General features: G+C 43.3%; 1 protein-coding gene across 1 annotated transcript in view; it reads right to left on the reverse strand.

Moving 5' to 3' along the window:
• The window catches only part of LOC147899476 (uncharacterized), a 249,471-nt gene that overhangs the window by 211,833 nt on the left and 12,902 nt on the right, over positions 1-24,736 (reverse strand). The gene's annotated exons all lie outside the window — the stretch shown is intronic.

The raw sequence follows: 24,736 nt of genomic DNA on the forward strand, positions 1-24,736 counted from the left end.
TACTAGACCAATAGCTACATAATTTTCATGTGAACATTCAATCCATTTTTTAGAAATATTTTTGTCAAAAAACAAAACGCTAGAGAAAAAATACCACACGCTCACTCTTATTATTAGTTGTGCTTGGCACAAAAACCAACCAAATTATTTTAGGAAAGGAAGAGGAAGTAAAAAATAGTTTGTGAAAACACTATGGGATTAGCAGTAGTCCTTATCTGTGTGTGACAGAAACATGCATGGACACATGCACACATGCATACACACACACACTTTTTTGGGTGAAATCTTTGATTGATTATATTATATGAGTAGCAACCTCAAAATAAGGTGCTACAATTACAATTGAAAATTTTAGTATATGCCAAAAAGACCTCATGATCTATGGAGCGGGTCTGCAAGCAATCAAAGAAAGATTGCTGCAGAGAACACCTAAAAAAGCCAAACAGAAAGAAAGTAGGATCATCAAAGACTTTACAATTCCTATATGTCCATAAAGTCCATAGTGCCCAGTAGCGAACCCAAACGAAGAAAAGATGAATCTCCGGTCTGGATGGATGAAACCCAAATAGCCAGAAGAACTTTCCAAACGGAACAGATGGGAATCTCGCTCGCAGGCGCTGTCGAAGCAGATCAAAAAACTCACGAGAGCACGGACAATGCCAAATAAGTGAGGCACATTCTCCGAAGAAGCAGAACATTTGTGGCAAAGTGCAGGAGCAATGTGTCGATGAGCTAATAGCTGTCTAGATGGAAACACTCCCAAAAAAACTCGCCAAAAGAAAACCTGTTGCCGAAGCGGTACTTTATAGGCCCTAAGTTGCTGTAATCTTTTCCTTCACCACTTGGCTGGGCGATGCATTCGCCAAATAGAATCACCTCTCTCTGAAACCCAAGGTTGAGGCAAAAAGATTTTATACAATGTAGGTACAGTAATCTGAGATAGCCTCAAAGGACGAGAAGAGGACCTTGGAGAAGTCAAAGTCCAATCTTCCAACCAGAGTTCCAAAGGAGGAATCAGAACAAAAGGCAAAAGCATAGAAGTAATTTGTCGCCACAAAGGACGATAAAGAGAGCCCAATCCATATGTAGTGGCTGCTAGAGAAAAGGGGAGCACAATACTAGCATCATCTATAACATCAGCAACCAAGGTGATGCCTTTAAACAAGACGAAGTAGGAACATCGAGGTTCCTGTAAAGCCAAGGGAGGCTGAAAGACTTTCGACCAGTGAATGCTTTCAGCTCTCAAAGAATTCCCAAGCAAAGATTGCCGTCCATTCCATTCTAGATGAGAAAGAACATGCTTCCAATCAAGAAGCAAGTGGGAGAAGTGCCATCAGTGCAGCCAAAAAAGAAATCCCAGTGATCGAGTTGCCAATGACCAAATGCAGAAATACTGATATGAGTGACCAGAGTCCTAAACATAAGAGCCCAAGGCTGATCACCTTGCAGAAATTGCAGCAACATTTTCCCCCTGTGGGCAAGAATATGCACATGAATATCCGTGATGTTCAATCCACCATGCATCTTGGGAGAACAAATGTGATGCATCGAAAGCAGCCTGAGACTTTTTCTACCATGTTTGGATCGCCAGAAGAGTTCCATAACGACAGACATGGAAGATGTAAGATCTGCTTAGTGAACATGATCAATGGCAAGTAAAATTGAATATATGCCACAAGGATGGACTGCACTATTCGAAGACGAACGTGCAAAGGCCAGGTTGCCAGTTTTCAATACTCAAGCTTTTTTCGAAGCTTAGCCAAAACCCAATTAGTTTGTTGTTGGCAAGTGAGTTCCCACCGCAAAGGATAACCAAAGTGACGAACAAACTGAGTGGGTGGAATGATATCCCCGGGCCATAATCGACTATGCCAGTCTTTGGAATGCAAAGGGAGTAGCTTAGACTTCTGAAAATTAACATGAAGACCAGTTGCCAAACCATAAACAAAGAGGTCCTGCATCAAGGCACCAAGATCATGGGGCGTATTCTTCGGGGTAAAGAAAGAATCATCAGCATAAGCTTGATCAACCATGCTGCGATTAGCATCGAATTCCAAGCCATCAAGTGATCCTGTAGCCACAAGATGATCAATATATTGTAGCATAGGATGAGTAGCAATGGCATATAGTAAAGCACTGAGAGGGCATCCCTGGTGGATCGAACAACGAAGAGTCCACTCATTAGAGATATCCCCAGAAAGAATGCAAGCCGCATTGCTATCTCTGTAAAGCCAATAAATAACCTGCTACATTTATTGTCCAAACTCCAAAGCTCGCATAGTTTGCGAGATGCAATCCCATTGAGCTGTGTCAAAGGCTTTTGCAATATCTACCTGCAAGAGTAGAACATCCTGTTGCGTGTATTTGGCATATTCAATCCCAATATAAGCATTGACAATGTTATCTGTGATATGACGACGTGGAACAAAGCCAGGAACAAAGCCATATTGGAAGGGATGCAACCCATCATGCAAATAACCTTTAATCCGATCAACCACCATTTTGGCAATGATCTTGTAAATGACTGGCATTTTCCATGACACAGGCATCTGGTGATTTTGCCATGCTGTATTTACCATTTGAAGCAAGGTGAATTTAAGAAGATCCCAGAATGCAAGAAAAAGTTCAACAGTGAGACCATCCCGTCCTGGAGATTTCCATCTGCCACAGGATCTCAGTGCATCAGACAATTCCCTTTTAGTGAAGGGATGTTCAAGTTCCAAAGCCTGAGCATCAGACATAATTGGATGAATATGCTGCAAAAGAAGCTGACGTGCAGACACGACCCGAGGAGAAAGAGTATCCACATGCCCAAAATGAGTGGAGAAGTGCTGCACACATAAATCAACAAGCTCTGAACAAGATGTTGACCAAGAACCTTCAGGCATCCAAATCCGACAGATATTGGCAACCTGCCTTTTGTAGTGTAAACTCTTAAAAAATTGCTTGAAAGAGCAGCCTTTATCCAAAAATGCCCGTTGTCTGGATCGAGTTTCCCATTTAGAAAGCTTTCTGTGATCATTGGCTTAAAGAGAGAATTGAGCCTGACATAAGAGCATGCTTTCCTCTGAAGACAAAGGACGAAGATGAGCAAGCTCAGTCAAACTCTGACAGGTAAATTTGGCATGTGCTACAGTCTCCCTTGTGGCTTGCATATAGGATTTGCCATAATCTCGAATAACTGCTTGCATCCGAGCAACAAAAGCCTGCAAGGCATAATCCAAACCAATGTGTATCTGACGAGAGAGAGGCTGAATAGCATCAGAGACCAAGGCTTTAAAGTCAGCATGCTCCAGATAACTATTATTAATCAGCAAAAGCCTTCGGCAAGGCAATCTGTCGGTGGGAAATTCATGTAAGGAAAGCCTCAACCAAAGAGGAGCATGATCCGAATGTGTGAAAGCATGATCAACCCAAATTTCACAAGTAAAGGCATCACAATGCTGTGGATCACAATCTGATACCATCTGTCCAAGCGTGCCCGATAAGAAGATTGAGCATTATGCTGAAAGGTATAGCCTGGAAGCATGGGTTGTAATTCCTTCTAGAGATCAACCAGGTGCAATTGAAGCAAAAAATCATACCATGCCTGTGTTTCAAAAGCCAACATATGAGTGTGGCCTGAGGTGTTGTCACCCAATTGAGGGGCATGATTAAAGTCACCACAAACGAAGGCATGTTGTCGCCATGGATAAGTATGCATGGCAGCCCAGATCAAAGCTCTATCATGAGAAGATTGGGAGGCATAAACTGATGCAAATTCAAAAATTTTCCCTTGAACAAGTCATTGAACAATAATCCATCTACCATGGCGATCATTGAGAGCCACAATAGATTGAAGGTCGTGCTTTACCAAAAAAGCCACACCGGAAAAGGACTACTCTCTAGCATAGAAGATATCATCACCAGCAAAATGGCCTATCTGACCAACATACATATGCTGATTATGCTCTTGCAAAGCAACTATATCAGGCTACAATTGCCTGATATACATCCAAACTAGTTTCCATTGGCGACCATCACACATTCCCTGTACATTGAGAGTAACACACTTCAGATGATCAATCATATTTACAATTATGGGCTAGGTATGTACAGCAACTAACGGGCTGTCTACGTCTGCATTTCCACCTCAATGTCCAGGCCTCTGCCCTGGGATGAAGCATCAGCCAGGATAAAAGTGCAGCAAATTCTTCTTCAGGAAACAAGGTCCGATTTGCAATCACAGCAGCCCAGGTCAAGCCAACACCAGAGTTTCAGCAAGTGTTTTCCCATGAGAGGATGCACCAGTCTAAGTCCGAGAAGGCAAAGGTCACTTGGGGGAGATCACTTTGCGAGGAGTTTGCAATCCATCAGTCAAAAAATTTTCCCCCTTTCCCTGAGGTGGAGAGGACAAAGGCACAGGAAAAGAAGCATTACCATTTGAGACAGCCGGGGATTTGCCTTTGTCTTGAACAGAGAAAAACTGTTTGACCCCTTTGTTTTTTACCACTGAAGAGGCATTTGCATTCTTATTCAAAGGCTGAACAATTTCAGCTTGCACTAGCATCTGTGAAGCTTGAGAAGGGCATTGTGAAGCCATGTGCCCAAATTGTTGGCATTCAAAGCAGGCACCTGCAAACAGCCCTCGCTTGAGCTTGTAAAAGGCACTCCCCATGGAAACATTATTCACAGTAACCGAATATGAAGCTGGAGTGGGATGATCCGTATCCCACAAAATGCAGAAGCGATTCGAATTTCCATTGGGTCGCGGTGGACATACCACCTTACCGAGGGAAGCTGCAATTTTAGGTAGAAGAGAAGACAAGCATTGAGGAAAATCCACAACTTCTACCCAAACAGGGCAACGATGCCGAATCAATGCCTGATAATCCTAGGTGGGAGACCAGGGCAGGACATGGACCATCTGTTGGCCATAGAAGAGAGGAGAGTCCTCCAGCAAAACCTGACGGTGCTCCTCATCAGCCATGATGATCTCAAAAAAGCCCCTTCATGCATAATGAACTTTTTTGACATAAGAACCACCCAGGGTTCGAGTCAATCAATTCCCAACATCTGCTACAGCAGGCATCCATCCTGGGAAGAAAATTATAGCCTTTGTGATCTAAAAATGTGCACATGAATATTAAGAATATTCAGCCCTCCATCCAACTTGGGTGAGCATAATCTTTGTACTGGAAGTAACTGCAAGATTTTCTTGTCATGCTTTGACCGCCAGAAATTTTCCATAATGGCGGGCATGAAGGAAGACAGATCCTCCTTAGTGAAAAATATCAATGGCTGATAAAACTGAATATAGGCCACCAAGATATACTGAACAATGCGAGGAGCAAGAGTGGTGATGTGAACAAGTAAAGAGCGCATCATAGCAGCCCAAGGCTGATCATCTTGAAGAATTTGAAGCATCATTTTGCCTTTGTGAGCTAAAATGTGCACATGAATTTTAAGAATATTCAGCCCTCCATGCAACTTGGGTGAGCATAATCTTTGTACTGGAAGTAACCGAAAGATTTTCTTGCCATGCTTTGACCGCCAGAAAATTTCCATAATGGTGGACATGAAGGAAGATAGATCCCTCTTAGAGAAAAATATCAATGGCAGATAAAGCTGAATATAGGCCACCAAGATAGATTGAATAATGCGAAGACGGACATGCAACGGCCAAGTAGCCAACTTCCAATATTCCAATTTTTTCCTTAATCTAGCAAGAACCCAATCAATCTGTTGACGGCGAGTAATGCTCCAACCCAAAGGATATCCAAGATGATGAATCAACTGAGTTCATGGAACAATTTTCCCTAGCCAGAGCAGTCTTTGCCAATCCTTAGAGTACAATGGCAGCAGACGGGATTTTTGAAAATTAATGTGAAGGCCAGCAGCCAGTCCATGCAAAGAGAGAGCCTGCATAAACGAAGAAAGGTCCCTTGGAGTGTTTTTTGGCATGAAGAATGAATCATCTGCATAAGCTTGAGCAACCAATGATGATGAGTGACTTGCAGGAATTTCCAGCCCATGTAGTATATCTATCGCCACCAAGTGATCAATATATTGAAGCATTGGATGCATGGCTATAGCATATAAAATAGCACTGAGAGGACAACCTTGCCGGACTGAACATAGAAGCGTCCAAGGTTCTGATATGTCTCCAGACGAAATGCATGCAGCTTTGCTATCTTGATAAAGCCAAAGGATGAAATGCTGTAATTTCTGACCAAATCCCAAAGCCTGCATGGTTTGAGCTATAAAATCCCATTGAATGGTTTCAAATGCTTTTGCAATATCCACTTGCCATCATTTAAATACTCCTTAGTCCGATCAACCACCATTTTGGTGATGATCTTGTATATCACTGGCATCAAAGTAATAGGTCTCCAATCAGCCAAAGATTCACAAATGGGCTTCTTGGGAAGAAGTTTGACCAAACCTTTCTTCAAAGAATCCGGCATATATTGATTTTGCCAAGCAGTATTGATCATTTGCAGCAAAGGAAGTTTTAAAAAGCCAAGAAAAATTCTATCGTTAGACCACCCCAGCCAGGAGATTTCCATCTACCACATGATTTAACAGCATCACTTAGCTCTCTTTCAGTGAAAGGAGCTTCCAAATCCAAGGCTTGTGCTGGTAAGACAATTAGAGTGACATGCTGTAATAAATTTTCCTTTAAGCTGTGCCGCCCTGGAAGAAGTCCAAACACCATCCGATACAAAGCCCTGCAAATATTTTGAGAATAGCCCTTTAAAAAATGGGAGGAGCAGCCTTTATCCAAAAAAGCTCTCTGTCACACACGTGTCTCCCATTTGGCTATTTTCCTATTGTCAGTACATTGAAGATAATATTTTGCCTGACATAGAATCTGATTTTCCTGAGAGCATATATTTTTGAAGTGACTCTGCTCTATCAAAGTCTGACTCTTAAATTTTGCCTAAGCAAGTCCCGCAAGGTCTTCATATAGCTTTTGCCATAATTACGAAAAACTGCTTGCATTCGTGTAACAAAAGTTTCCCAAGCAAAATCAATGCCAATGGCAACTTGTTGAGATAGTGGCTGAACCGCATCTTTAACCAGAGCCTTGTATGCTTCATGCTAAATAACTATTGTTGACAATGAGCAATCTTCTATGCACAAGCCGGGCCTTGGAATTTCGTGGAGATCCCAGACTCTTAACCTCTATCACTCGAGGTGATGCTCATGATCTTGCAGCCCTAGAAAAGGGGTTCGATAAACATAGTGGGCTCCCAGATACATCTAGTTTGGCGATTCTAGTTCACCTCCACAGGGTTGGAGAAGTGGACCCCACGGATATTTGATGCTATGACGGGGGATCAAGTCTCACGCATGACGGACGATTGGATGACTAGATCTTTGGCACGCCCATGGTGCTGAAGTGTACTTCTAGTTGAGCTTCACGTGGGAGAAGCAGATTTATGGTTTGACAGTAGGGGTTATCAGATTGCCGCATGAGGCAAGGATTGATCTGGCACACTACTGGCCACTCTAGAAGTGTGTTGAGATGTTCCTAGTGGACGTCTTCTTCATGTTGCAGTGGGCACGGAAGATTGGCATAGAGCCGGTGTCCACCCTGGTTTCCGTCGCACGGGCACAGACTACTTGCCCTCCAAACCCCCATCAAAGTCACAAAAGGCAGTTATTCTGGAATAGGCACCCACCCACAAGCGAGCCTTGTTTCATGTTTTCTTGTCCTCATGAGTTGGATCATAGTGAGTTGGAACGTGCATGGGCTCCACGACCGTGCACGTAGTCAGCCGCCGCAGTCAAGAGTTGTAGAGGAAAGTGGTAGGGCGAGCAGTGGACTTCCTTTTGATACAGGAGCACATGTTCTCAGCATCAAACATCCGATGGCATCATCATCTTCTTCCAAGGAGAATCCCAGAGGTGTGGTCTCCTGTCGCAGGATGGAGCGGAGGGGCTTGCATCTCGGTCTCCTAGGCAGTGGCCCCAAAGGTCTATGACCAAGGTGAGCTTATTATGTCAAGGTGGACAGTTTGGATGGGAGAGTCCAGGATTGGGATCTTGAATATGTATGCCTCGGTGTACAGACAACACTGTCCAACCTTTTGGAGGAGGTTGACAGAGTGTCTACCAGATGTTGACTCCTGGATCATTGGAGGAGATTTAAACAACTTGGAGTTTTGGGATGGACACACGGGCGTGGCATTCTCTCTCTCGCGCTTGGTCTACCAGGGCTGTCCCCTAGCTCCTTTTCTCTTCCTTTTTGTGGCGGAGGCATTGGTCTACTACTTGAGATCACAGGTGGCGAGCTCACATGGTTGAGGCCAGAGCCAGCTGAATTGATGACAGAAGCAGTGCTTGCTGTAGCATCGCTGAGCTTGCTAAAAATACTGTCGTACGATGTACCTTCAGTTCGTGCAGCTCTTTGTACAAACTTGGGCGAGAGCTCCGAATGCTGCGGGAATGCAATTTGTAGGGGTAAATGGGGAAAATTGAGCCGAGCAGACGGTCCTTGGAGGTATAGCAAAGTAGTATCGTAAGCACGAGCAGCTGCTTCCGGTGTGAAATAAGAGCCCAACCATAACCGAGATATCGTGCCAGGCACACGAATGTCAGATACCCACTTACCCCAAGCACGCTTACGCACCCCACGGTACGCAGCATTTCTTTGCTTTCTTGCTGGCGATTGATGCTGTAGAAGATCGTCCTCACGAGTCGTCGACGGGAATCCCGCCGTCTGTTCCATGCGTATTTACTGTTAACGAGCCAATGGAGCTCGGCCAAACTCTCCCTAGCAGGCCGTGCCTTAATAGCAAACCAAGTCCTTCTTGCCATAGCCTAGTACATTGCCTCTTGCTGGTGCTTTCACAGAGGGTACAGTGGATAGCTCCAACACTTGGTTCAGAATTTCCTTTGGGCAAGTTCGGACAGCACGAGGAACACTAGAGCCCTGGTCGCTTGGCAGACGGTGATTATGCCACAGGCATTGGGAAGCTTGGGTATCATTGATGCAGAGATGCAGAGCCCTCTTGGGCAAGTTGGTGGTACACTGCCTCACCCCTGGTATAGAGCCCGGAAGCTCCTCTTACAACGAGGGCTTCTCAGGAACAACCCATGCAGTAGGGGCAATGGCAGCATTCACATAGATGGATCTTCTCAGAGGCCCCCCTTAAGGGGAAGGTTTCCCCATGATGAGAATCCTCCATAGGGTATGGCAGAGATTAGCAGGGGGACGGGTCTCTGCTCAGCCCCATTGTAGAGAGAAGTTTGAGCGTCATTGGGCACCTGGAGATCAAGGATCAGGATTGACGTATGCTAGGACAATAGACTCATGTTGGATGGGCACAGTGGGAAAGTGGTCCAGCCTGCTCCTTTGACAGATGGAGTAGATTACCCATGGAGGCACACGTGGGGCCATAGTGCATATGCGAGGGATAGGGCAGCGAATGAGGGAGATTGACCTAGCCATCTGAAACATCAAAGGAGGGCTCCACCCAGCCATGGCTTCATGAGAGCTGCTCTGAGTTAAAAAACACACATTTTTTTCTTCTCTCTCCACCTCTTCCAAGATGAGCACTCCCCACTAGAAGCCTCCCCTGAACCCAACACTTGCCAAGTGGCTCTTAATTTGATGCCAGGTGTCTCAAAAGAACCTAATCCTTTAGGTCCTCTCATTGCACCCCTCCTTAATGATTAAGCCTTAGGTATGAACCTAGACTCAAGCCTTTAAAGCCACACCAAAATGCAAGTGTTGTCGAGCCCTATGGTTTCCCAATCTTTTGTGATTATGGTTGGCGTAACATTCCCTTCCCCTTAAAAATGGGTTATGCCCTCGAAAACAGAATTGGGAAACCTCCTCTAGAGATTGCTTACCCTTTCCCATGTTGAACTCTCTTCAGGTCTATCTTTCCACTTAACCAGATATTCTTGCCATATTGTATGTCGTGTTCGTTTTTCTTGTCTATCTAAAATTCCTTTTCGTTCATGTGGTAAAGTAGCAGGTTCAATGAATTCAACCAGGACTTCATTTCCAATGAAATTATCATCATCTCCTAACTTTCATTTTAGCCTACTCACATGAAAGACTAGATATACTCGACATCCCTTTGGTAAGGCTAATTTGTAAGCAAGTTCTTCAATTCTCTTAAGTATTGATATGGTCCACAATACCTAGGAGACAACTTTGGACATTTACCTGTCTTTAAGGATTTTGAAGATTTAGGTATCTTGAGATAAATTTCTCATTTGCTTCAAACTCCAACATTCTACGGTGGGGGTTTGCATAACTTCTTGCTCTATCCAGAGCACTTCTGATGCTATCTTTAGCTAACTTAAGCATTTGATTCATATCCTCAAGAAAGTCTTTGGCCGCTTGAACGTTCTCTTTTTCCAGTCCCACTACAACTGGGGCTCTAGGTTGAAATCCATTCATCATCATGAATGGACTAAAATCTGTAGCTGAATGTTTGGCACTATTATATGCAAATTCTAATATGGGCAAATATGGTTCCCAATTAGTTTGCCGTTTACTTTAATTTTAAAAAATATATATAGTTTGTTAAAAAAAAAAAAGTTTGCTATTTACTTATATATTCGCAAAGCATATCCTCAATGACCTGATTGACCCTTTCAATTTGACCATCACTCTGTGGATGATCCGCAGTGCTCATGTTCAAAGAAGTTTCCAATCTCATAAACACAACCCTCCCAAAATGGCTATTAAATTTGATATCACGATCACTAACAATATTGGCTAGCCCATACAATTAATAAAAATGCTCCATAAATAGCCTAGCTAATTTTGGAGTTTTAACCTCTTCATTGGTTGGAATAAAGTAAGCCATCTTGGTCAATCGATCCACAATTACCCACACAGAGTCATGCCCCCTCTGTGTCCTAGGTAAACCATCAATAAAATCCATGGAGATATTGTCCCATTTGCCAAATGGAATCTCCAATGGGTGTAGGAGATCTCCTACCTTAAGGTGTTCAGCCTTATTGACCGGGCATTTTTCGAACTTCAAAACATAGTCTTGGACGTCCTTATCTATTGCCTTTTCAGAAGCGCATATGTCTTTTGAATTCCCGGGTGTCCAGCACTCGGACTATCATGACACTAAAAAAGAATTTGGCGCCTAATGTCATTATTATCCGGGACACATACTCTACTTTTGTAGAGTAGGTAGCCATCCTCAATCGTATACTTTTTCCATTTGAGTCTTTTATCACCAACCTGTGGTGTGTCACCATTTCCATGTGACTCCTCAGTGAAAGCTCCTCGATTATTTGGATCCCTCTCCTTAATTGCCTTCCCCTTCTGATATGTCAATTGGATATCGAAGTCTTGCATTATTTCAGCTCATCTTGCTTTTCTACCTTTAAGCTCTGGCTGATTGCAAATCCACTTAATGCTTTCTTGATTAAAAATAATCTCGAATTTGGACCATACAAATAGTGCCTCCGTTTCTTCAAACTATAAACTATAGCATACAGCTCCTTCTCATATGCTGAGTCATTCCGTTAGGCACCATCTAACTTTTTGCTTTCAAAAGCTATTGGTCAATCCTTTTGTAATAGTACCATCCCAACAGCAAAAATCACTGGCGTCTATTTCAACTATGAGTGGTTCATTGGGATCTACTACCTTTAAGCTAGGAGAAGACGCTATAGCCACTTTTAATTTCTTAAAACTGTTCTTTTGAGGTTCACCCCATATGAACGTACTTCCTTTTCCCTTAAGCTGGTCTATCATCGGAACAACAATCTTAGCATAGTCTTGGATGAATCTCCTATAAAATCTATACAAGCCCAAGAATGTTTGCAATTCTTGTAGGTTTGTAGGATGTGGCGATTCCAATATGGCCCTAACTTTATTGGGATCCATACGAATCCCTTCTTGGGATATAATATGTCCCAAGTACTTCACTTCTTTTCCAAAGAATTTACATTTGGATTCTTTTGCAAAGACAGAATTACCTCTAAGAAATTGGAACACTTTTCTCAAATGTTCCAGATACTTTTTCCTTGTTTTACTATAGATTAGGATATCATCTAAAAATACTACAGCAAAATTTCCTAGATATGGTCTCAAGACACTATTCATAAGTGTCATAAAAGTTACTAGAGCATTTGTTAAACCAAATGGCATTACTTTGAACTGATAATGCCCGTACCTAGTACAAAATGATATCTTAGGGACATCCTCTTCTCTAATTCGTGCTTGGTGATATCCTGATCTTAAGTCAATTTTAGTAAAATACTTTGTTCCTTGCAATTCATCAAAGAGCTCATCAATGTGAGGCATAGGATACTTATTCTTTATTGTGATTTTATTTAAAGCTCAATAATCTATGCATAAATGCATAGTGCCATCTTTTTTCTTTACCAATAAAACCATCGATGACCATGGTGAATTACTAGGTTGAATTTGGCCCTTTCTAAGGTATTCAACTAGTTGTCTTTCGACCTCACGTTCTTCTGTTCAACTAAGTCTATACGGTGGTTTACAGACAGGGGTATACCCTAGAGTTATGTCTATTTTATGATCTACATTCGTTCGAGAGGTAAACCATCAGACAAATATTTCAAAAAAGCATCTTTAAATTCAACCATTAAATCCTTAAACAAAGAATCATACTTGTTAATCACATCAAAAGAAATTTTTATTTTTTCAGATGTAGCAGAAATAAAATCACCAATAAAAGAGAGTTCACAGAGATACCTCGCATTGTTGTTGTTGTAGAAGTCATTCTAGTTCCATCGAACAAATAAGAGGAGAGTGTTCTCCCTGAATCTGGAAGACTCTACCATCTTTTTCAAACATAATGGAGTTATTTAGATAATGCCACTGTAAGTTATGCCCAAGACTATACAACCATTCTCGACCAAGAACAACATCTGTTCGATCGAGATGCATAATTTGGAAATCTAAGGTATCTTGATAACCTTGGAATTCCACCTCTACACCATGAATCATGGTGTCCCAAACCTTTTTATTACTACCCTTTGCTAGAGAGACCACATATTTATGGGCACTTGGACTCTCTGGCAGCTTCAATTTCTTAACTAGTGAGTAGTTTAAGAAATTATGTGTTGTGCTATCATCAACCATAATTCTTACCCTTTGCCCCCTTATTTTCCCACACATCCTCATTAAATCATGAGGAGCAAAGGTGGGCTGCCACATTGCCGATGATAGACAGCACATGTGGGCGCTATCCTCATGATAAACCTCTACCTCAGTGTACTTTTTAGTACCATTAAGCAGAAATAGCTCCACCGCATGTACTTTGTGGAGGTTTATTTGGGGCTTTAGCTCCCGCTTGTTTGTTTTTAGGGCAGTTCCAAGCACCATGGTCTTTGCCATAACATTTGAAGCAAATATTTTCCTGCTTGGCCCTTTCATAATCCTCTTTCTTCGGGAGAGGATATTTTTGTGTTTGAGGTTTCTTAGGTGGTGCCTAAGAAACCTCCTTCTTGAAGTGCCCCTTCCTTTTCAAATTGGGAAATTTGTTGAATTTAGGAACAAAACCTGTTTGTTCCAAAGTTCCATCTTTGGATCTCCCCGTTGTATTGTCGTATATTTGGGCATACGTAATTGCTTCTTCCAAGGTTTTGTGAGAACTTCTTCTCACCTCAACCTTATAAGTGTCTTTGAGACCTCTCACAAAACCCCTTATGTTCTAGAATTCATCAATTCCTTTCAGCTTAAGGACTACCTCCCTATAGTTCGCTATGTCCTAGACTAGAGTGTTTTTACCCATAGTACAATTGTCCCAAGCCTCCCACGCTCTTTCTAGCTCATTTTCTGATAAAAACTCTGTTAAGAAGGCTTGTTCAAATTCAGCCCAATACCTACGAATTCTATCATTTTGTCTAAGGCTCATCCACCATTTATAAGCCTTATTTCCAATATTCGCTCAAGGCTTTCGATTTATCTTCAAAATTGACTTGCTCTTTTTCTTCGCATACAATCTTTATTCCTTTTTGGTCCCGCTCCTTTAATCCCGCTTGTAATTGCGCTTTCTTCAAACACGATCTTCGAAATCACGCGAGATTAAAGTTTGGAAAAGTTATGGGTAGGTAACCTTGGAGAGAAAGAGGGAATCTTTGAAACCTTGGAGAGAGAAAGATCTTTAGAACCTTAGAAAAGAAGGGGGGGCGCTCGAGACTTTGGAGAGGTATAGAAAGCATTGATGGCATGGCCTTTTTTTTCCAAAAGGTTTTAAAACCTTAATATGGCATGGCTGTTCTTCTAATATATGTGATTATTTTGCAAATCAATGAAACGGGTTCTTCTTTGCGTGACTTCCAAATCCGATTCTCTTGTCTTCGTAGCTTCTTCTCTGGCTAGTCGACGTCTTCTTCTCTGGCACACTGAAGTCATGTAGCCCATGTTTGTCGACCCTTCTCTGCATTTCTTCTATACTCTCTTCAGCTTGATCTTTCTCCTAAGGCCCTGGACTTCTCTATCAGTCCTTGCAGCGACAAAAGCTTGCACAAGACCTTCGACGTTGGCTGGAACTCACTGAGATACTTGTAGAGAGTTACTTGCATAAGCAGCCCATCCAAATTCTCGCACGGAGATTCAGCTGAAAACGTGTTGTAACTAACTAGCACTCACACAAGGGCGGAGAAGAATAAATGATGCACATCGAGGCTGCATAATTGCTTTTCACCCCAGCAAAACAAGTATCCGCAATTTCCTGGAAGGCGGCTTTCTTATAGATCTTGCAGTTTACCTTCAAGCTTATAAACTACGTTAGGGATACGGAGGAGATGCTTGACGAGGTACCCACATGAACAACAGCGACTTAAACCGGATAATTCTTTTGGATAGTCGCCCAGTCTGACACCAATGAAACATCAAAGAAGGGCTCGTTCATTCACCACCCAACCATGGCTTCATGAGAGTTGCTCTACATTTAAAAAACACACGTTTTTTTCTTCTCTCTCCATATCTTCCAAGATGAGCTCTCCCCACTAGAAGCCTCCCTTGAACCCAACACTTGCCACGTGGCTCTTAATTTGATGCCATGTATCCCAAAGGGACCTTACCCTTTAAGTCCTCTCATGGACTCCTCATTGCACCCTCCTTAATGCCTAAGCCTAGGTATGAACCTAGACTCAAGCCTTCAAAGCCACACCAAAATGCAAGTGTTGTCAAGCCCTATGGTTTTACACTCTTCTGCGATAATGGTTGACGTAACACCATGCCTGAGTCTTGGTGGGAGGGACTCCGCATGCGGATGGACAACAGTTGGTTGGGTCAGTATTCTGGGACTGGGCTCCCTTTGAGGATGATGATTCAGTGAGGTAGCAAGCAACCTGGTTTCTTTTGTGTAGGGACTGGAGGCCTACTACAGGCACTCACTGAGAGAGACCCAGAGATGGACGGTAGTTTGGATGGGATTCATTGGCAGATGATAAGAGTTGCGGACGGATTAGGGAAGGAGTGGCACATTGATCCTCCCAGCATTCCGAAGTAGGATGCGCCCAGATGGTGCCTGTGGCTTTGGGAAGGTAGGTCCCACAGGGAGGTACGGTGGGATTCGAGAGACTGGTTTTGGCCTTCCAGGATTGGGTCTTTTCGCGCAGGTGGACGAGGTGTCCTTTTCCTATACCACTCACATTGGCAAGAGGCTTCAAATGGACTCTTTGACATGGACCCCTTCAAGGGAGAGGCATTGGGTGGCCTAGAGGGTGCCCTAGGAGGTCCGTTCTAGGTTTTGGACACGCCTATGGTCCAGTTTATGACCGAGGAAGATCTCCTACTTTTTTTGGTTGGCCGCCCACGAAGGCTTGCCCATAGGCGCGTGGTTGGAGCAGATGCGGGTGGAGGGGCAGTGTCACTGTTACTCTGCTGGTGTTCTGGAGTTGATTCCTCATTGTCTTTGGAGTTGTCGTCGTGCAGATAGGATTTGGATGGGAGCCCTCAGGATTATGACACGCATGCAGTGCCTTCAGTGTTGGAAAGGTCACCTCCCCATCTGTAAGCCCCCATATGAGGAGAGCGTAGGGGAGTGAGACCTAGGGCAGAAGATGCCCAGAGAAGAGAGAGGGAGGGGGCTGCCACGTGGCCAACACCTCACAACCAAGAGAGAAGAGATGGATGCCACATGGACAGCACTGCTCAAGACATACCTGGCCATGGAGCCACTATATGGATCCCTACGGGTTGCTGCAGTGTAATGTACAGCAGGTGGCGGGGCAGCACAAGAGCCTGGCATAGGCATAAAAGATGGTGGGACATGCAAGGACCTGTACGGACAGGTACGGCCTCTCTACGATAGCATGGCGGGTGTCTACAGGCAGGGACACGACTTGCAAGCAGAGCTGACACATGGTGCAGCATAGCAAGTGCAGAGGCGTGCCTTGTCGGCAGGATTGCGACTTGCAGTAGGGCCTAGAAAAGGGTGGGACCTATGGGCTGGACCCGCACTAGAATCGAAAGGGCCCTAATGGGGCTGGTTGGGCTGAGCCAACCAGGTCTATTGGGCCAGCCAACCAGGTCAATCCAGTCAACCTAGTTAGGGCTGGCTGGTCGGTCCATTTGAAAGGGCCTTGTGCCCTATAAAAGGAGAGGCCCCTTGGCCTCATTTCATATCCTCTGGAGCAGCAAACCTACAGTAGACAGGAGCAGCAGTTAGGGCTTTCTTGGGCCTACTCCCAAGAGGTGAAGGAGACCTATAGAGAGCTGCAGAGTGAGCTAGTAAGTGCTGCCTACCTAGGCTAATCTACAAGCAGTAAGGTAGAGAGAACCACTCTGGACAGAGAGCCTACATATGCTCGAGGTGGAGCATGTGGGCTCAGAGATCTAGAAGTGCTTGACATCTAGTAGGAGAACCTTTTAGTATTGTATCCTGTCCTACTTTGCGGACAGACGGAAATATAAAGTGTTGCTTCTATATTTGTCTCTGAGCATTGTCTATTTATTGGCTTGCACATCTATGCACATTAAGTTAAGAAGTTTGTGATTCCACACCCCACACCACATTGTGTGAGCTCCTGGGCAATTCTATCAGTCTTTTGCTGTGTGTACCCTCGGTTGGGTTATTTCTAACATGGTATTAGAGCCCTAGTAGGAGGCTCACGGGTGTGGGAACTTGAAGGCATAGGGACCTTGCTGAAGGACGACCCTTATTTAGAAGCTCTTGGGAATCGACTTCCACGACTGGAGGACAGTGCCCTTGCGAGAAGGAGGGTGACTTAGGTTCAGTCAGGTGCGTTCAAAGTTCTGTCTACTGAAGATTGAGTTTGATCGACTTTGTTGTGTGGTTTAGCAGCAGAGATGTCAATCTCTAGAGGCTCTTCAGCCCTTGCTCTCCCTTCCTCCTCCCCCAGTTTTCTTTCTTTCACTATCCCTAACTTTGGAAAATCTGGGAAACTGGACGCGACAAACTACTCGATCTGGAAGGTGAAAATCCGGAGTCATTTAGTGGCTCAGAAGATGTGGAAACTGACAATGGGAGTGGAGGCGAAGCCAGAGGACATGGTGGATAGACAGGGGAAGATACTCATGGTAGTAGACAGAGAGGAGCTCGAAGCTTGGGAAGACGGAGATGCCCATGCCCTGGCATTGATCATAGAGACTACGGCGGTCTCTGTGCTTCCTCACATCCAGATGGCCGAGACGTCAGTAGAGGCGTGGGTTACTCTGAAGGATCTGTACGAGACAGACAACACATCCCGGATCTTGCTTCTTCAGCATCACCTCTACAATCTTGATATGGATGAGGGAGATTCAGTACATAGACAATTGACGAAGGTCAAGGTGGTGCGGGATCAACTGGCATCAGTTGGTCAGAAGGTGGACTCATGCCATTTGGCCTTGATGGTACTGAGGAGGCTACCTCGGAGTTTCAAAAGCTTTCTTACAACTGTGACAGCAAGACAAAGGACCAAACCTTTGACTTTTGAGGAGTTGGGTCCATTACTGCTACACAAAGAAGCTAGGGAGAAGCTCTACAACAACGACAAAGACGACAAGGCGTTGCTAGCGAATGACTATGCTGGCAAAGGAAAGGGCAAGCCTAACGGTGGCAAGTCCAAGAATGATGACTTTGATGATGAGGACACTCCCAAGAGGAAGTAGAAGTAAAAGTGCTTCTATTGTGACACGCCATGACATTTAACGAAGGACTACAGAAAGAAGAAGGTGGATCTGAAAAACAAAAGGAAGGAGTCCAACTCAGATTCAGAGGGTGATACAAAGGCCAAAGCAAATGTGGTAACCGAAGAGTTGTTCCTGGTGACATCTCCGTGTGTTCCTGAGATTAGATATGTTGATCTAGAAACCACAGTGAGCATGTCTGACATTGAGATGTGGGTCGACGAGGAGTCAGAGACCTTTGTGAAGGTGATGGACAGCATGGAGTGCTTGGTATCTTCTAGGTGCGTGGCTGTTGACAGTGACACGAGGGTGGATTCCATGGAGTGCCCTGGGGTCTCATGTTCAGATAAATGCTGTACTTCAGAAGGGGACAGTATAGGATTACACAGGCTATTGGTGTGTGCCTCGATCAGGTGCATGGTTTGCTTTCAGAGGAAGCACACAGGCAGTACGATGATCTGGTATGTACTTGATGTTCTTCATTTGAGCCTTTATAGCATGTTGTGGAGAGACTCTGCTCTTCATTTGTCTCAGGTAATGCAGCCTTCTTAAAGGCCACCTCCCCATCTGTAAGCCCCCATATGAGGAGAGCGTTGATAGGACAAAACTTGTATCAAGTTTTTGAGCACTGTATATAGCTGTGGGTAGGCACATAGTTGTACACATCTAGGATAGGTGTGGGCTTTTGGCATCTGTGGATTTTTCTTTCACAAGCATGATGGACTAATGTATAGTTTTTTGAGACAATAAAGTATGTTTTGCAGGGACTTCATGGGAAATGATGAAATGCAATGTGGTTGTACCAGATCTCCAGAGCAAGGGTGTCCAGTGTGTGGTTGAGTGAAATGTTTTTGGGGTCATGAAAATCAAGTCATGAAGGGTTTTTTAATTTTATTTTCATGAGTCAATGTGCACTTGCATGTTACAGGAATTTGATATGTTTTGGTGTCCATGTCAAGGGGCTTTTCATGTGTGTGTATGGGGGTGCATGCAAGTCTTAATGTGCATGCTAATGTGTGTGGGAATTGTGTGACCAAAGGTCCAAAATGTGCATTTAATGTGCCTTGGGTTTTTAGAGTGCTTGGAGTTCACAACTCTTATTAAAGACAGGAATGCTCCAGAAGTCCTTCTTCAGATTCTATCCTTGTCTGTTGGGAGAAGCGAGAACTTGGCTGTAGACTTTCTCTGCAAGGATGCATGATGATCAAGGTGCTCACATAAACCCGACTTTTCCAGAGGTGAGGACAGCTTTTCTGGATAGGTTTATGTATGTTAGAGATCCTGATGGCATTTGGAGAGAGCTATGTTTATTGCAGCAACAGCCGACTCAGTTAGTGGATGAGTATGTTGGTAAGTTCACTGTGTTGTGGAATAAATGGCAGGTGGCCTTATTACCTGAAGTTCCTCCCAGAGTCATAAAAAAGGATAGGTTTGTTGCTGGAAGTCGGAGATTAGGATAAACATTGAATGTAAAGATCTGGTCACTTATGAGGATGCTCTCAGGGTAGCAAAAGAGAAGGAGAGGAAGCAGATAAGATTGTCACAATTGATGCAAGAGATGCCAATGGTTCAGCATGTGCGTGAAATTCTCTCTCATGTGAAGCCAGAAATACAGAAGCCTGAAGTCAGGAAGGAGGAGAATATAAAAGAAGAAATTCATGAAATGTCGGAGCTTATGAAGAGTTTGAGTTTGAACTTGATGAACGGTAGGGGAAGAGGTAGATCATCAGGTGGGTATGGCAGAGGCAGCATGCCTTCTTCAAATAATTCAGGCCTGTGGCAGGCAGGACGAGGTCAAGGGTCATTTGCACCTTGTGTCCAGTGCTTTAATTGTGGAGAGTGGGGACATTACAGCACACACTGTGATAAGCCTCCTCGTGCTGGAGGTGATGTTTATCCATTGCCAATAGGGTTAAATAATAGGATGAATGATCATAGTATAGAAGTAAAAGATGCAGGTCAGCCTAGTACCTCTAGAATCCGTAAAGCCACTGTAGAAGAAAAAGGAAAAGGTAAGGCAGTTACATTTGGCTTGTTGGAGTTGGAGGAAGTTAAAGATGTCATGCCATTAGGGAAGAGAGATAGAGAAGAGGAGGTTGGTCCGAGTGCAAAGAAGGGGAAGCAGTCTGAGGAGATGATGACCTACCAAAAGAAGAAGAGCAGGAAGCCCAGAAGGAAGTACAGAACTGCAGATTATCCCATGGGGAAGGAGCAGGGAGATTATGATTTGGTGGAAGATATTTTAGTGAGGAAACCGGACATTACATTTGCCCAAATGATTGGTCTATGCTCAAAGCTTAAAAAAGAATGGAGGCGGGCTGTAAATCCAGCAAAGAGGAACTCTCATAAAGGTACAATCAAGCTGATGTCTGTTTCAGAGTTGCTTTTACCTGCTGTAGAAGCCTGACATAAAGGAAAGGGTTTTGGAGAGGCCTATGTAGATGGGGGTGCACAGATTTGTGTGATTACCCAGGCTTGTGTGGAGAGATTAGGACTAAAGATATCCCGCTCCTCTAGTTATCGCATCAAAATGGCAAACCACTCCAAGGTGAAGACTTTAGGGATAGTACCTGGCCTAGAGGTTGAGGCATTCAGTGTTTCATGTCGAGTGGATTGTCATGTGATGCCTGCGGGGTTAGGAGCCTATCCTTTGATTCTTGGAAGGCCATGGTTGAGGAAGGTAGGTGCAATTCAGAATTGGCAGAAAGGAATCTTTCCTGTATATACGAATGGGAAGAGATTGAATTTCGATATGGTAAGCAGGGCTGAAGTTTCAGATTCAGCAAGTGAAGAGGAAGAGAGAAGTGAAACCAGCAGTGAGGATGAGAGCTTGGTGACTTCAGAAAGTGATGAAGGAACAATAGCATTGGTGGATTTGGTAGATGAGGATTCACAGGTAGATTTTGTGGGGGCAGCAGGGTTCGATGAGGAAGAGGTGGATAGGTTTGAGGTTATCGAGGATTTAATGCAGCCCAAATGTTCTCAAGAATCAACCCAGGTGTTGATTGAGCAATCATTGAACCCTGATCTCAATGTTGAGGAGAAAGAAGAATATTTGAAGATGTTGTCAAAATACCCCAATTTATTTATCACCTCTTATGAGGAGATCAGGGGATTTAAAGGGAAGCCTCTGAGGATTGAGCTGAAGGAAGGTGCCAAACCTGTTTTTCAGAAAATAAGGAGATTAAGCCCTGAACAGAGAGATGTGCTGAAGAAAGAGGTAGATAAGCTTCTCAAGGCAGGAATAATTTATCCTGTAGTTCACTCTGATTAAATAAGTCCTGTGGTCATAGTGCCAAAAGTTGTAGACAAATGGAGAGTCTGTGTCGATTACAAACCTCTGAATGCAGTGACAAAGAGAAACCACTATCCTCTGCCTTTTCTGGATGATATTCTTGATAAAATGGCGGGTCATGAAATGTACAGCTTGTGTGACGGATATTCAAGGTACTTCCAGATAGCCATATCCCAAGAAGATCAAATCAAGACTACCTTCATTACCCCCTGGGGCTGTTTTTGTTACAGGAAAATGCCTTTTGGAGTTACCAACGGCCCCTCGCACTATCAGGAGAATTCAGATATGATTTTATCATCTTTCCTAGATAAATTTTGTAAAGTGTTTATTGATGACATCTGTGTCTACAGTGGAAGAAGGAAGCACTGTGGCAAGCTGGATCAAGTATTTTATGCGATTGATAATAATGGTGGTCAATTAAGTCCTAAGAAAACTCAGTTAGCTCAGACCATCATTAAAATATTAGGGCATATTGTATCTGAGAATGGGATTGAGCCAGATCCAGGTAAAGGAAAAGCTTTAGTTATGCTGTCCTCTCCTGAGAATACCAAGCAGTTGCATACCTTTCTCCAGAAGGTGAAGTATCTATCGAGATTTATTCATATGTTATCTCGGATTTTGTATCCTCTTAAGTAGATGGTAAAATCTGAGCCTCTGAAATGGACGACAGAGAGTGAAGAGGTGTTTGAGGCAGTTAAGGAATACTTGACTCATATTTCAAGGGTAAAGCCACCAGATTATTCCAGGACTTTTTATGTGAATCCGTCTGTAGGACCAGATGCTATTGGTGCTATTCTTTTGCAGTAGGGAGAGGGTTCTAGATATATGAGGCCAGTCTATTATGCCAGCAGGGTGAAGAGTGAAGTAGAGAGGAAGTATTCAGCAGCTGAATTGGTCCTGGCTAGCCTCTTGTATGCCTGTAGGAGATTTCGGTCTTATCTATTGTCCAGGCCTTTGTGGTTCTTACCTCATGTTCACTACTGCATCATATGTTGAATAGTACAAACATCTCTAGGACCATGATTAAATGGATAGTAGAGTTATAGGAGTACTCTTTTACCTTCTTGGTTGAGAACTCTACTAGAGCTTCCTTGGCTGATCTCCTCACCTATAAGGAAGGACCTATTTTAGTTGAAGATGTGGAGAAGAACACTAACATGAATGAAGAAAAAGTACTAGAGGATGCATTTGTTTTACACTTTGATGGATCTTACAAAAAAAGTTTAAATAAAAGTACAGGAGGAATTGTCATTTATTATCCTAGAGGAAAGGAGATTCGGAAAATGGGAATTCAGCTCGAAGCGAGCAGTAATAATGAAGTTGAATATGCAGCCCTCTTCGAAGGTTTGAAAGTATGCATTAGTCTGGGTATAAAGAGACTCATGATTAAGGGAGATGCTCTGTTGGTTGTGAAGCAAATTTTAGGTGTCTGGAAGGTTAAGCATGTTCATTTGAAGAGATGGATAAGTGCGGTGAAAGAACTATTAAATCGATTGGATGCCTGGACACTCCAGCATATTGAAAGAGGTAAGAATGTAAATGCACATGATGCTGCGCAAGAAATTACAGGTAAGAATGTAAATGCACATGATGCTGCGCAGGAAATTACGGCAGCTTATGTTGATGCAGTAGGAGTGCAGGAGCCCTTATACAAAGGAAGGGAGACATTGGCTTGTGAGGAAAGCTTCTTGTTAACTGGTAAACTGCCGGAAGAAGTTCCGAAACAAAGAAAATACAGATTTATTAAAAGCTATACTTCTTATTGTCTGATAGATGTTGTTCTTTACATGAAAGGGGCTGATCTGGTGCTCAGAAGAATTCCCTGGCATGAGAAAGTTTTTCATATTCTACAAGCTAATCATGAGGGAGTATGTTGAGGACATTTTGCTTTCAAAATCATGCTGAGGAAAATACTTTCAGAAGGGTATGTGTGGCCATCCCTCCAGAGAGACATAAGACATTGGCGCAGATCATGCCTACAGTGTCAGTAGATGAGTAAGAGAATCTTACATCCAGAACTCAGAAATATCATGCTTGCTTATAATATTTTTGAGAAATGGGAAATAGATGCCATCGGTCCTCTACCCATGACAACCAGGGGAAATTGTTATGCGCTAACAACTGTGGATTATTTGACAAGATGGGCTGAAGCACGAGCAGTACGGGCTGTCAATGCGAAATCTGTATGTAAATTTGTGTATGAGGATATTTGCTGTAGATTTGGTGTGCCACTGGAGTTGCTTTCTGATAGAGGTCCAGGTTTCAGGAGTGAACTGATGGATTTATTATGTGGAAAGCTGAAGATTATCAAACACAGATATGCAAGTCCCTATTATCCTCAATGTAATGGGATGAATGAAAAATTTAATGGTGTGTGTACTAATATCATGGGAAAGATCATGAGAACACATGAGAAGGAGTGGGACCTTGCTTTGCACTGGGCTTTATGGGCTTACAGAGTTGCAGTAAAAGAAGGAACCCAATTTTCACCATTTCATCTTGTTTACGGGAAAGCTCTATTACCCTTGGAAGTAGAAATTCCTGCATTACAGATGTTAATGAAGATAAACGAGGATTCAAATTCTACTTTCTAGAACCGGTTATTGGATTTGCAGGAAGCACAACTAGACATACAAAAGGCGGCGGAACATTATGCTTTAATTCAAGAGGAGAATTAGAAGAGAGCAAACAGGAAGTTCAGGGATAACAAAATCGAGGAGGGTGATCTAGTTTTGAGATACAACAGTAGTCTGGATTCTACTTTCAAGAAGAAATTTGTGACCAAATGGGATGGACCTTTTCGTGTGACGAAGAAATTCAAAAATGGCTCATATCAACTTGAGAATTTGGATGGTCAGCAGCATAAGAATAGAGTCAATGGCTTCAGACTAAATAAATACTTTCATAGGATCATGAGTATGGGCAGCTGACCTACTGTGATGAAAGCAGACAAGTCGGAAGACCTCATGGATGAGGATATCTTTGAAGAAATGCAAATCTTATTTACCCCTATCTGCAAGACATAAATGTCTGCAGACTTGGGGATGGGCAAAATGATAGGACAAAACTTGTATCAAGTTTTTGAGCAATGTATATAGCTATGGGTAGGCACATAGTTGTACACATCTAGGGTAGGTGTGGGCTTTTGGCATTTGTGGATTTTTCTTTCACAAGCATGATGGACTAATGTATAGTTTTTTGAGACAATAAAGTATGTTTTGCAGGGACTTCATGGGAAATGATGAAATGCAATGTGGTTGTACTAGATCTCCAGAGCAAGGGTGTCCAGTGTATGGTCAAGTGAAATGTTTTTGGGGTCATGAAAATCAAGTCATGAAGGGTTTTTAAATTTTATTTTC

Source organism: Dipteris shenzhenensis, chromosome 8 (genome assembly GCF_047967505.1).
Source record: "Dipteris shenzhenensis isolate YYH24624 ecotype China chromosome 8, Dip_SZ_1.0, whole genome shotgun sequence".
Lineage (NCBI taxonomy): Eukaryota > Viridiplantae > Streptophyta > Polypodiopsida > Gleicheniales > Dipteridaceae > Dipteris > Dipteris shenzhenensis.